The sequence below is a fragment of the Bubalus kerabau genome, chromosome 8 (assembly GCF_029407905.1).
Source record: "Bubalus kerabau isolate K-KA32 ecotype Philippines breed swamp buffalo chromosome 8, PCC_UOA_SB_1v2, whole genome shotgun sequence".
Classification (NCBI taxonomy): Eukaryota; Metazoa; Chordata; class Mammalia; order Artiodactyla; family Bovidae; genus Bubalus; species Bubalus kerabau.
In genome coordinates this window covers 115,699,625-115,713,066 of record NC_073631.1, presented here as the reverse complement: position 1 = coordinate 115,713,066, position 13,442 = coordinate 115,699,625, and the positions used below count along the sequence as shown (strand labels likewise).

Genomic DNA, 13,442 nt, shown 5'->3' with positions numbered 1-13,442 from the left:
AGTCCATGGGGTCTAAGAGTCAGGCACGACGGAGCGACTTTGCTTTCACTTTTCACTTTCATGCCTTGGAGAAGGAAATGGCAACCCACTCCAGTGTTCTTGCCTGGAGAATCCCAGGGACGGGGGAGCCTAGTGGGCTGCCGTCTATGAGGTTGCGCAGAGTCAGACACGACTGAAGCGATTTAGCAGCAGCAGCACTTAAAATTTTGATGCTGGGAAAGATTGAAGGCAAAAGGAGATGGGGGCAGCAGAGGATGGGATGGTTAGATAGCATCACTGACTCGATGGACATGAATTTGAGCAAACTCTGGGAGATAGTGGAGGACAGAGGACCCTGGCCTGCTGCAGTCCTTGGAGTTGCAAAGAGTCAGACACGACTCAATAACTGAACAACAACAGAAAAGCTAAAATTTAAAGTTTAATTTACAAGGCAAGAATGGCAATTACCAGCCTGTCAACTGCTGGGCACAGAAACAATTGTATTACTAAACACAACATTTTCAGCTGAACTTCTCTGGGCATAAGGCTAGTTCTGACAGCATAATATGGTAACATTACCATTAAATGTTCTTTCCTCTTGTGTTGTTATTGCTCAGTTGCAGCTCTTTGTGACCCCATGGACTACAGCATGCCAGGCTTCTCTGTCTTTCATTATTGCCCTGAGTTTGTTCAAATTCATGTGCATTGAGTCGGTGATGCTATTTAACCATTTCATCCTCTGTCTCCCCCTCTTCCTCTTGCCCTCAATCTTTCCCAGGATCAGGATCTTTTTCAATGAGTCAGCTCTTCTCATCAGGTGGCCAAAGTATTGGAGCTTCAGCTTCAGCCTCAGTCCTTCCAATGAATATTCAGGGTTGACTTCCTTTAGGATTCACTGGCTTGATCTCCTTGTTGTCCAAGGGGCTCTCAAGAGTCTTCTCCACCACCCAGTTTGAAAGCATTAATTTATAGGTTATGGTGTAACTCTTTTTCTTTATGGTCCACTTCTCACATATGGATAACTATGTATGTAGCCATCCATACATAACTACTGGAAAAACAACAGCTTTGACTAGATGGATGTTTGTCAGCAAAGTAATATCTCTGCTTTTTAATACACTATCTAAGTTTGTCATACCTGTTCTTCCAAGGAGCAAGTGTCTTTTAATTTCATGGCTGTAGTCACCATCTGCATTGGTTTTGGAGCCCAAGAAAATGAAATCTAACACTGTTTCCACATTTTCCCCATCTATTTGCCATAAACTGATAGGACCAGATGCCATGTTCTTAGTTTTTTGACTGTTGAGTTTTAAGCCAGCTTTTTCACTCTCCTCTTTCACCTTCATCAAGAGGCTCTTTAGTTCTTCTTCACTTTCTGCCTTAGAGTAGTATCACCTGCATATCTGAGGTTATTGATATTTCTCCTGGAAATCTTGATTCCAGCTTGTGCTTCTTCCAGCCCAGTGTTTCTCATGATGTACTCTGCATATAAGTTAAAGAAGCAAGGTGACAATATACAGCCTTGATGTACCCCTTTCCCAATTTGGAACCAGTCTGTTGTTCCATGTAAGGTTCTAACTGTTGCTTCTTGACCTGCATACAGGTTTCTCAGTAAGCATTTAATGTAATCTGGTATTCCCATCTCATTAAGAATGTTCCACAGTTTGTTGTGATCCATACAGTCAAAGGTTTTAGCATAGTCAGTGAAGCAGAAGTAGACGTTTTTTTTTTGGAATTCCTTTGCTTTTTCTATGATCCAGAATATGTTGGCAATTTGACTTCTGGTTCCTCTGTCTTTTCTAAATCCAGATTGTACATCTGGAAATTATCAGTTCACACACTGCTGAAGCCTAGCTTGAAGGATTTTGAGCATAATCTTGCTGGCATGTGAAATGAGTCGACTGTACGGTAATTTGAACATTTTTTGGCATTACCTTTCTTTGGGATTGGAATGAAAACTGGCCTTTTCCAGTCCTATGGCCACTGCTGAGTTTTCCAAATTTGCTAGCATAATGAGTGCAGCACTTTAACAGAATCATCTTTTAAGATTTGAAATAGCTCAGCTGGAATTTCATCACCTGCACTAGCTTTGATGCTTCCTAGGGCCCACTTGACTTCACACTCCAGGATGTCTGGCTCTAGGTGAGTGACCACAAATAAGAGCTTATTAAGGTAATGACTTTTCTTTTTTTAATTCTTGGCCTTCAAAATTTGGGGGGATGGTGATGACATTTCACTGAAGTAATTTTAATGACTGAGGTTTTACAAACTGTTTCAAGAAAATGCATATTTTCAGAAGCAAATTCAAGATGGTCATACTCATATTTTTTATTTCTAAACCCTAATGACAGAGGATGAGATGGTTGGATGGCATCACGGACTCAATGGACATGGGTTTGGGTGGACTCCAGGAGTTGGTGATGGACAGGGAGGCCTGGTGTGCTGCAGTTCATGGGGTCGCAAAGAGTCAGACACGACTGAGTGACTGAACTGAACTGAATGTTTTGGGGCTTCCCTTGTGCCTCAGCTGGTAAAGAATCCACCTGCAATGCAGGAGACCTGGGTTCAATCCCTGGGTTGGCAAGATCCCCTGGAGAAGGGAAAGGCTACCCACTTTAGTATTCTGGCCTGGAGAATTCCCAGTCCATGTGTTCACAACGAGGCGAACACAACTGACTGACTTTCACTTCACTAATAGTTTCATCTGTTCTTGCTGCTACACATAATCACTGCAGAAAAATTGTTCTTAAAGCTGGGATCTAGAAATGGGACAGTGGAACAATTTAACTGGTTTTCAAGTTAAGAAAATAATTGAAGTGTCCATATGTATCTTGGCTTTCTTTGTATGCACATCAATTTTAGCATCTTCCCTGGAATAGAATCAAAGGGAAATTTTTTCAGCAGTGGCGCTCTAGGGCATGCTTGCACTCTCAGGGCAGGCTTGCACTCTCAAGTTTATTCAGCAAGAATCAACAAACAAAGTGCTTTCCATGCAAACCACCACTGGTTATTAGTAAGTGTTGCTGCATTAGTTATGTTCTCTGGAAAATACAAAATTAAGGCCTTCTGTATTCCATGAGCCTTTGAAGGATGTAATAGCTGTTGTTGTATCTTGTTTAAGTATCTTGCATATGGACATGACAATTTCAAAAATTGTTGTGTGACATATCATTTGTCATTGGCTGAATGGAAATTTTGAAGTGGTCTATGATCTTTCTACAATATGTCTACAAAATCACTTAAGCCAGTTATTTTCTATTACATCTTCTTAAGGCATAACCATTTTCAGATATAGAACTGAAAAGCGTAAACAAATTATGGTACGCTTGTCCTCATTGGCTTTCACTGTATTTGTTTCTTAGTCGATACTTTTACGCATTTCTCTTTACAAGTTTTACATTCCATGAACAGTTCTCAAAGTCCAGTTCACTATGTGTGTGAGACCTGGGAATCTTTCATCAAATAAGGAAAGAGGTGACACAGTTGAAGTAATCCTTAATCCTCTATGTTGTCAAACCTTAAAAAAAAATTAAGGTTGATTCTTCATGTCCAGAAATACATACTGTGGTAGCATAGTTCGTAATTTCAATAACCTTTTGGGGCACAACAAAGTATAAATCAGGAAAAAGATTTTTGGAATGCTTCTAAGATGAATCAATATTTAGAATGTATAGCTTGGGCTAATCTCAAAAATCCTTTCTCTTCAATTGCTGAAAACTGGTTATCAGTCTACAGTAATTATTTCTACAAGCTTTAAAAAATATTACCCTTCACAGATCCCAGGTTATGAGCCACTGTCTTATTAAAAGGATTCTTGTAAAGTCCATTGTTTAGAGAGAAGAATGTATACTGAGTGTCTCATTTTATCTAAACTCTCTCCTTTTCCCCCTGCTGTCTCTATATTTTTAATCACATCTCAATCAAAGATGATTCATCATGTCTTGTACATGACTCTTTTGTCCTTGTGAAATTTTGATGTAGCCATGTTCACATTCTGCATTTAATTTTACCCTCCTAATATATGAAATTTCTGGTTTTAGAAAAGGCAGAGGAACCAGAGATCAAATTGCCAACATCTGCTGGATCATGGAAAAAGCAAGAGAGTTCCAGAAAAACATCTATTTCTGCTTTATTGACTATGCCAAAGCCTTTGACTATGTGGATCACAATAAACTGTGGGAAATTCTGAAAGAGATGGGAATACCAGACCACCTGACCTACCTCTTGAGAAATCTGTATGCAGGTCAGGAAGCAACAGTTAGAACTGGACATGGAACAACAGACTGGTTCCAAATAGGAAAAGGAGTACATCAAGGCTGTATATTGTCACCTTGCTTATTTAACTTATATGCAGAGTACATCATGAGAAGCGCTGGACTGGAAGAAACACAAGCTGGAATCAAGATTGCCGGGAGACATATCAATATCCTCAGATATGCAGGTGACACCACCCTTATGGCAGAAAGTGAAGAGGAACTAAAAAGCCTCTTGATGAAAGTGAAAGTGGAGAGTGAAAAAGTTGGCTTAAAGCTCAACATTCAGAAAACGAAGATCATGGCATCCAGTCCCATCACTTCATGGGAAATAGATGGAGAAACAGTGGAAACAGTGTCAGACTTTATTTTTTTGGGCTCCAAAATCACTGCAGATGGTGACTGCAGCCATGAAATTAAAAGATGCTTACTCCTTGGAAGGAAAGTTATGACCAAGCTAGATAGCATATTCAAAAGCAGAGACATTACTTTGCCAACAAAGGTCCGTCTAGTCAAGGCTATGGTTTTTCCTGTGGTCATGTATGGATGTGAGAGTTGGACTGTGAAGAAGGCTGAGCGCTGAAGAATTGATGCTTTTGAACTGTGGTGTTGGAGAAGACTCTTGAGAGTCCCTTGGACTGCAAGGAGATCCAACCAGTCCATTCTGAAGGAGATCAGCCCTGGGATTTCCTTGGAAGGAGTGATGCTAAAGCTTAAACTCCAGTACTTTGGCCACCTCATGAGAAGAGTTGACTCATTGGAAAAGACTCTGATGCTGGGAGGGATTGGGGGCAGGAGGAGAAGGGGACGACAGAGGATGAGATGGCTGGATGGCATCACTGACTCGATGGACCTGAGTTTGAATGAACTCCAGGAGTTGGTGATGGACAAGGAGGCCTGGCGTGCTGCGATTCATGGGGTTGCAAAGAGTCAGACGTGACTGAGCGACTGAATTGAACTGAACTGAATATATGAAAAATTACCAAATAGGGCTTTTTCTTTTTAAAGAGCCACAGACTAAATGGAATTAAATTAATTAAATTTTTTAATTAAATAATTAAACATTAGTTTCTAAAGATTACTTTGTGTTATGAATGCAATTTCACCAAATAATTCTACAGTAATTAGAACTGTGATATTATCTAATCTTTACTATTTTGCCCTGTGGTCATATTTATATTTTTCTGAACACCTGTAGGCTCATAAAGGATATAATAATTTATCCGGCTAACATTCTTTCAGTATTCATATTAACTGGTAATATGTTTATATTAAAGTTTTCATTTATTACATACACTCAACACATACCTATCATAACTGTCAGTAATTATTATAGCATTTTACTTTGGCAATATTAAACATACATTCATTGTATACTTCAACTGACTGTTAGAATTTCAACATCTAAAGCAGATCAACAGAGTTGCCACCTCAAGTTAAAACTAGAATTTAGAATACTTAAGTTTGAAAGTAGATATTCATTTACTAACAATGAATGACATACCCTGTTGATGCTGCTGAAGATTGGTGCACTGATGGGATGCGATGGAAGTCTATCCACAGTACAGTCTTTCTCATTTACAGGTTTAAGGATGCCAGAAATGGTATTGCGCAAGCATTCACCTATTTCACTTTGCAGCAGCCAAGGCTGAAGCCACAGCTAAACAGCAAAATGTGGCCAAACACTGACCTTGAAGCCAAAGAGAAAATAGTGCCCTCCCAGTACACGTGCATGTAGTTCTCATCTGGGAATATGCAAAAAGCCTGGGACTTGTACAGTGATCAAATTACTATGATTGTAGATGGAAATCTCCAAGCGGCTATTATTCATCTCAGTTGAAAGAATAGATGTTATTTTTAAAGTATTTAAATATTTTATATTTATATGATGTAAATAGGTTGAAATCATTTTCTGTTTTTGCCACCAGTGACCACCAGAATTCTGAAATTGACACCTCTACATTTTCTTTTTTTTAAATTGGCCATGCCATGCACAACATGTGGAGTCTTACTTCCCCCATCAGGGATTGAACGTGCACCCCCTGCACTGGGAACATGGAGTCTTAACCACTGGACTGCCAGGGAAGTCCCTACTTTTGCCTTTTGTCTTTCTCTAGTAATATTTATTATACTTTTTGTGCTTTGCAGAATGTTTGAAATACACAGCAATGTAGAAAGAAGACAGGGGCTTCGCTGGTGGCTCAGATGGTAGAGTCTTCCTGCAGTGGCAGAGACCTAGCTTCAATCCCTGGGTCAGGAAGATCTCCTGGAGAAGGGAATGGCTACCCACTCCAGTATTCTTGCCTGGAGAACCCCATGGTCAGAGGAGCCTGGTTGGCTACAGTCCATGGGGTTGCAGAGTCAAACACGACAGAGTGACCAACAGTTTCACTTTTTCATAAAGACAAAAGCCCCCTATAACTGCACTTATTCAGAGATAATCACTCAGCCTTTTGGTGTCTATCCATCCAGGCCTCTTTTTTCCCTCTGTATTTTTGTTTGTCTGTTTGTTTAACATAGTTGGAACCAGAAGTACTATTTTGCAAGCTGCCTTTGTTACTAAGTATACTTGAATATCTTCCCTGGTATCAAATATTCTTTTAAGATATAAATGAATTGCTTGCACATTATTTCATTGTACAGGTTTTAATAATTTATTTATACATTTAGGTTCTAATTTTTACCAGTACATACATTTAAGATGAGTCTCCTTTTCCTAATCTGGGGTGGCCTCGGTCTGCAGCAGCTTGAAGCAGGGTTTCGGTTCTGGCCAGGGATTAAAGTCAGGTCGCTGCAGTGAGAGCACCCTATCCCAGCCACTAGGCCAATGGTCAGTGACAAGACCCTGGCCCTTTGGCTTTACAGAAAAGGATTCCCACAAAGATGGAAAGTACTAAAACAAGTAAAGCGTTTATTAGGAGGAAAAAGAGTTGAATACATGTGTATAGACACACAGGAGGACTCAGAGAGAGAGTCATGCCCTGCTGCTGCTGCTGCTGCTGAGTCGTTTCAGTGTGTCCGACTCTGTTCGACCCCATAGATGGCCATGCCCTAGGGGTAGTTTAAATCACTTGCAGGGCACATTCTTCTGGGTTTTCTTCGGCCAGTCATCTTGCTTTATCTGGTTCTGAGTCCATATTTGGTTTATCTCAGGATCCTCCCATGTGTGCACACGCATCCCTCAAACAAGATGGATTCCAGTGAAGAGGCCTATGGGTAGACTTGACATCACTCCCCTTTTGACCTCCAAGGAGTTTTCTAGTCAGGAAGGTCTCCTTGACTTCGAGAATAAGAAATACGTGGCCTCTTATCTTTATCCAGGCAGGGCTCAGCTTGCTCTCTCGATTGCCCTGCTATTTTCACTTTGGATGTTGGTCCACAGGGGACGAACTCCAGCTGCTCTTCCTGGGGGGTGTGGGGTGACCATCTATCTCCTGTCTCAGTTCATAATTTTTATAAGCTTTTTTGATCATTTCCTTAGATGCAGTTGTCAGGAATGAGAGATTACTGGACAAAGGTATGACTATTTTAGACTCTTGAGATATATGACTAGATTTCTATCCAGAGAAGTTAGGCCAGTTTACATTCCCACCAGCAATATATAAATCTCACTTTTGCTTTATTTTTGTTGTTGTTGTGTCTTTTAATGTTCCAAAGTTTCATTTTGGTTTTGGCCACACCATGTGGCATGGAGGATCTTAGTTCCCCAACCTGGAATCAAACTCCTGCCCCTTGCAGTGGGAGTGGGAGTCCTAACCACTGGACCACAAGGGAAGTTCCCCAAAGTTTATTTCTATGTATTCAAATCTTTTGGTGTTTCCCTTTATGCCATCTAAATTTGTGTTTTGTCGTGTTAATCTAAAAGTATAAAGAAAATTCTTAAATTTTCTTCTGGTTATGGGAAAAAAAAACTTCAAGTCTTTCCCTTGAATGATTTGTTATAGCAATAACCACTAACATTTATTGAGTACCAAATGTCAGAGACCGTTCTTTGCTCTTTAAATATATTATATAATCCAATCTTCTCAGTTCAGTTCAGTCACTCTGTCGTGTCCAACTCTTTGCAACCCCATGGACTGCAGCACTCCAGGCTTCCCTGTCCATCACCAACTCCTGGAGCTTGCTCATACTCATGGCCATCGAATCAGTGATGCCATCCAACCATCTCATCCTCTGTCGTCCCCTTCTCCTCCTGCCTTCTCAACTAGATTATAATAGAGATAACATGCCTTAAAGGTGAAATAATTCGCCCAAGGTCACAGGACTAAGAAGTGCACAGGTCAGAATTCAAATACAAGTTCCTTTAACCTCCCAGCCCCAAATTTTCTTTTTCTTTTAGTTTTATTGTAATAGAATTGATTTACAATGTAGTGTTTAATTTCTGCTGTACAGCAAAGTGACTCAGCTATACGTTTATATACATATTCTTTTTTTTCTTATGGTTTATCACAGGATATTGAATTCAGTTCCCTGTGCTATACAGTAGGACCTTGTTCTTTATCCACAGCCCAAGCCCTTTAAAAAAAAAAAAAAACATTTACTTATTTACTTGGTTGTGCCAGGTCTTAGTTGCAGCACTCAGCATCTTCAGTCTTCAGAGGCATGAGGAAACTTTACTTGTGGCATGTGGGATCTAGTTCCCTGACCCAGGATTGAACCCAGGTCCCCTGAATTGAGAGCATGGAATCTTAAATACTGGACCACCAGGGAAGCCCCCACAGCCCAAGTTCTTGACCACACTGCTGCATTACTTCCTTTATGGCCTTTAAACCAACATTAATGTGAAATTGTTAACCGAACGAGGTAAGAAGAGAGAGCCTACCAGAGATGGCTGAAGATGGCTACAGATTTTTCATTGCAAAGACATTATTATTTAAAACATTCAGTAGTATGCAGCATTATCTTTTTCCTACCAGGTATAAACGGATGAGGGCTTCCCAGGCAGCTCAGTGGGTAAAGAATCTGCCTGTGATACGGGAGATGCAGGAGATGCGAGTTCTATTCTTGGGTCAGGAAGATCCTCTGGAGGAGGGCATGGCAACCGACTCCAGTATGCTTGCCTGGAGAATCCCATGGAAGAGGAGCCTGGCGGGCTGCAGTCCATGGGGTAGCAAAGAGTTGGACACAACTGAAGCAACTGATCATGCACGCATAAACAGATGAACAACTTTTGGGTTTTGGAAGAGTCAGCAATGACCATTGACATCATAACATTTCTTTTAACTTTTATGATCATTCATGAGTACCTCCAAGTGCCAGCTATTGTACAGGGGATAAAGAGTAGAGTAAGACAAACTTTCTCTTCTCAGGGGCCATGGCTTTACTTAGGAGTGGGAAGTGGCAAGAAAGCAAATAATTTCAACTCAATGTATAATGTGTAATTATATGATGTACTCATTTTTGGGCTCCAAAATCACTGCAGATGGTGATTGCAGCCATGAAATTAAAAGACACTTACTCCTTGGAAGGAAAGTTATGACCAACCTAGATAGCATATTCAAAAGCAGAGACATTACTTTGCCAACAAAGGTCCGTCTAGTCAAGGCTATGGTTTTTCCTGTGGTCATGTATGGATGTGAGAGTTGGACTGTGAAGAAGGCTGAGCGCCGAAGAATTGATGCTTTTGAACTGTGGTGTTGGAGAAGACTCTTGAGAGTCCCTTGGACTGCAAGGAGATCCAACCAGTCCATTCTGAAGGAGATCAGCCCTAGGATTCCTTTGGAAGGAATGATGCTAAAGCTGAAACTCCAGTACTTTGGCCACCTCATGCAAAGAGTTGACTCATTGGAAAAGACTCTGATGCTGGGAGGGATTAGGGGCAGGAGGAGAAGGGGACGACAGAGGATGAGATGGCTGGATGGCATCACTGACTCAATGGACGTGAGTCTGGGTGAACTCCGGGAGTTGGTAATGGACAGGGAGGCCTGGCGTGCTGCAATTCATGGGGTTGCAAAGAGTCGGACACGACTGAGCGACTGAACTGAACTGAACTCATTTCCTAGGATGGCCACAACAAAGTACCACAACTGGGTGGCTTAAAAAAACAGAAATTTAGTTTCTCACAGTTCTGGAGGCTGTAATTCTGAAATGAAGGTGTCCATGGGGCCATGCTCCCTCTGAAGCTCCAGGAAGGGCTTCCTTGATCCTACCTAGCTTCTGTGGTTTTCTGACAATTCTTGGTGTTTCTTGACTTGTAGACACATCGCCATCACTGCGGTCTCTGCCAGTGTCATCCCATAGTGCCCTTCCTGTGCCTCTGTGTCCCTGCTTCTCTTTTCCTCCTCTTTTTTTCTTTTTTAATATTTATTTGGCTCAATTGCAGTATGCTGGGTCTTTTAGTTGTGGCACCAGGGATCGAACCCAGGCCCATGTATTGGGAGTATGGAGTCTTAGCCACTGGACCAACAGGGAAGCCCCTCTTCCCCCATCTTATAAGGACACCAGTCACACTGGATCAGGGGCCCACCCTACTCCCATATGACCTCATCTCAACTTGCATCTTAGTCATATCTGCAAAGCCCCCGTTTGCAAATAAAATCACGTTCACAAACACCAGGGATTAAGACTTCAACATATCTTTGAGGGCATGTAATTCAACCCGACAGATAAAAACATGACATAAAAGGAGCTGTAGTAGGTAGCATATATTACAGAAATTTTTTGCACGTCCTGGGAGTTTCAGGGAGAAGGTGACGTGATAGCTGGAGCCTCATGCAGAAACCCAGGGCCTCGCCTGTGGTCCGCTCCGCTTCCGTGCTATTCTGGCCCTGTGCCGGGGCCCTGTGAATGTCCTGATTTCTCTTGAGCTCAAGTTCTGAGTGCTGCTGAAGAATGTAGCCTCCGAGAAGACCATCTTCATCAGTAAATGAGGAAAAGCTAGGAGGAAGACTGGAGACGGCTTCCTCTAGGAAAGGATGGAAAACTTAACCAGTTTGAGTGGTTTTTCTAGTTCAGAGTTACCATGAATACAATAATGTTTTAATGAAAAATTTGAATACTAGTTTTAGAGTTTAAAAGACATATCCCAAACCTAACCCAGGAAACTCTACAATCAATTAAATATAACTTGCCAAGTATGGACTCAAGTATCTAGAATATGTAAAAAACTCTCAAAACACAACATTAACAAAACAAACAAAAAATGAAATTAGAAAATGGGTAAAAAACATAAAGAGACAGTTCACCAAAGAGGATATGTGGATGAGAAATAAGCACATGAAAAGGTGTTTATCATTATTATTCATTAGAGAAGCACAAACTCAAACCACAATGAGATCATTGCAGAACTATTAGAATAGTGAAAATAAAAAAGAGTAATCTTACCAAATGCTGGTGAGGATGCTGAGAAATGATCTTTCACATGTTGCTGGTAGGAATGTAGAAAAGGGTTCAACCACTTTGGAAAATAGTTTCTTAAAAACTAAGCAATTCCAATACCAAAAAAAAAAAACAAACAAAAAACCCAACCCTAAACAAATAACATTCCATATGACCCAGCAATTATAGTCCTGGGCATTTGTCCCAGAAAAATGAAAACATACCCCCACTCAAAAACTTGTATAGGATTGTTTATAACAGCTTTTTTGGTAATAGTAAAAAACTAGAAATAGCTACATCATCCTTCAAAAGGTAAATGGTTAACCAAACTATGGTACATCCATACCATTGAATACTACTCAGCAATAGAAAGAAATGAAATATTGATAATGAATAAAAACAACTTGGATGGATGTCAAGAGCATTATAATGACTGAAAAAAGTCAATTTCAAAAGGTTGTATGCTATGACTTCATTTTTTATAATGACAAAGTTACAGATAGTTATAGATGGTTATGGTGAGTGTGATTATGAAGGAGTAGCCCAAAGGAGACTTCTGGTGATGGCATGGTTTTTTTCCTCCATTGCAGGATGGTCACATGAGCTAACCCATGTGATGAAACCACTAGAATTTTGCACACAGTGCCAATGTCAGTTTCATGGTTTTGACAGTGTACTATAATAATGCACTTTTCTCTACTACCATTGCAACTTTCTGTGAATTGAATCATTTCAAAGTAAAATGTTTCCTTAAAAATTAACACATCTGAAGCAACCTAGATGTCTATCAACAGATGAATTTATGGATAAAGAAGTTGTGATACATATATACAACGGAATATGACTTGGTCATAAACAGGAATGAATCTGAGTCATTTCTAGTGAGGTGGATGAACCTAGAGCCTGAAATAAGCCAGAAAGAGGAAAACATCATGTATTAACACATGTATATGAAATCTAGAAAAATTATACTTATGAACCTATTTGCAGGGTAGCAAATAGTGATGCAGGCATAGAGACTTGTGGCAGGAGAGGGTGGGACGAAGTGAGAAAGTAACACTGAAACATATACATTACCATATGTAAATAGATGTATGCTCAGTTGCTCAGTCGTGTCTGACTCTGCAACCCCATGGACTGCAGCCCACCAGGTTGCTCTGTCCATGGGATTTCCCAGGCAAGAATACTGGAGTGGGTTGCCATTTCCTTCTCCAGGAGACCTTTCCCAAACCAGGAGTTGAACCCGAGTCTCCTGCATTAGCAGGCGGATTCTTTACCACTGCACCACCTGGGAAACCCCAATAACTTGATCAGTTTATGTAAATGCACCTTGAAACATTCAAGCTATTTAAAGCGTGTAAAGGATGTTTGCCTCTGTGCCCTTGGCTCAACTTAAGATGTAAGGCATTAATCAAACTGACGGAGCACCTGTGTGACCAGCTCTGGTTTCTGCCATCACCTCTTCAGCACGCCTCCTCTGCCCGAGTCCCTATCAGTCACCACTATCCCAAACTGGGTGCTTATTCCTGAATAGATCTTCATCATTTTCCTATATAAATATTACTGATAAATAATATATGGTGTTTTATATGTCCTAAAGTCTTCGTAAATGGTACCATACTGAGTGTAATCTCTAACATGTTTTTTCACTCAGCATTATGTTAATACTATTCATTTGTGCTGCCTTTAGCTACAGTTTATTAATTTCTACTGCTAGTTTTCAGAGTATAGGGGAAAAAAAAAACAACACATAAGATATCTATCCTCTGGGTGATTGGACATCTAAATTATTTTCCTGTTTTTACTTTTAAAATAATGGTCCTTTAGAGATCCTAGGATATGGCTCTTGTGTATATGTGCAAAAATAGCCCTGAGATAAGAATTGCCAGACGA

The 13,442-nt window shown here is 40.5% G+C and overlaps 1 long non-coding RNA gene across 1 annotated transcript; it reads right to left on the bottom strand.

Annotated features, from left to right (window-relative positions):
- Positions 1-10,654: 10,654 nt before the first annotated feature.
- On the bottom strand, positions 10,655-12,926 carry LOC129658753 (uncharacterized). Its single transcript, XR_008717510.1, has 3 exons — positions 12,627-12,926; positions 11,556-11,598; positions 10,655-11,136 (listed from the first exon to the last, which is right to left on the bottom strand). It is a non-coding gene; the product is annotated as an uncharacterized LOC129658753 (long non-coding RNA).
- Between the last annotated feature and the right edge of the window lie 516 nt (positions 12,927-13,442).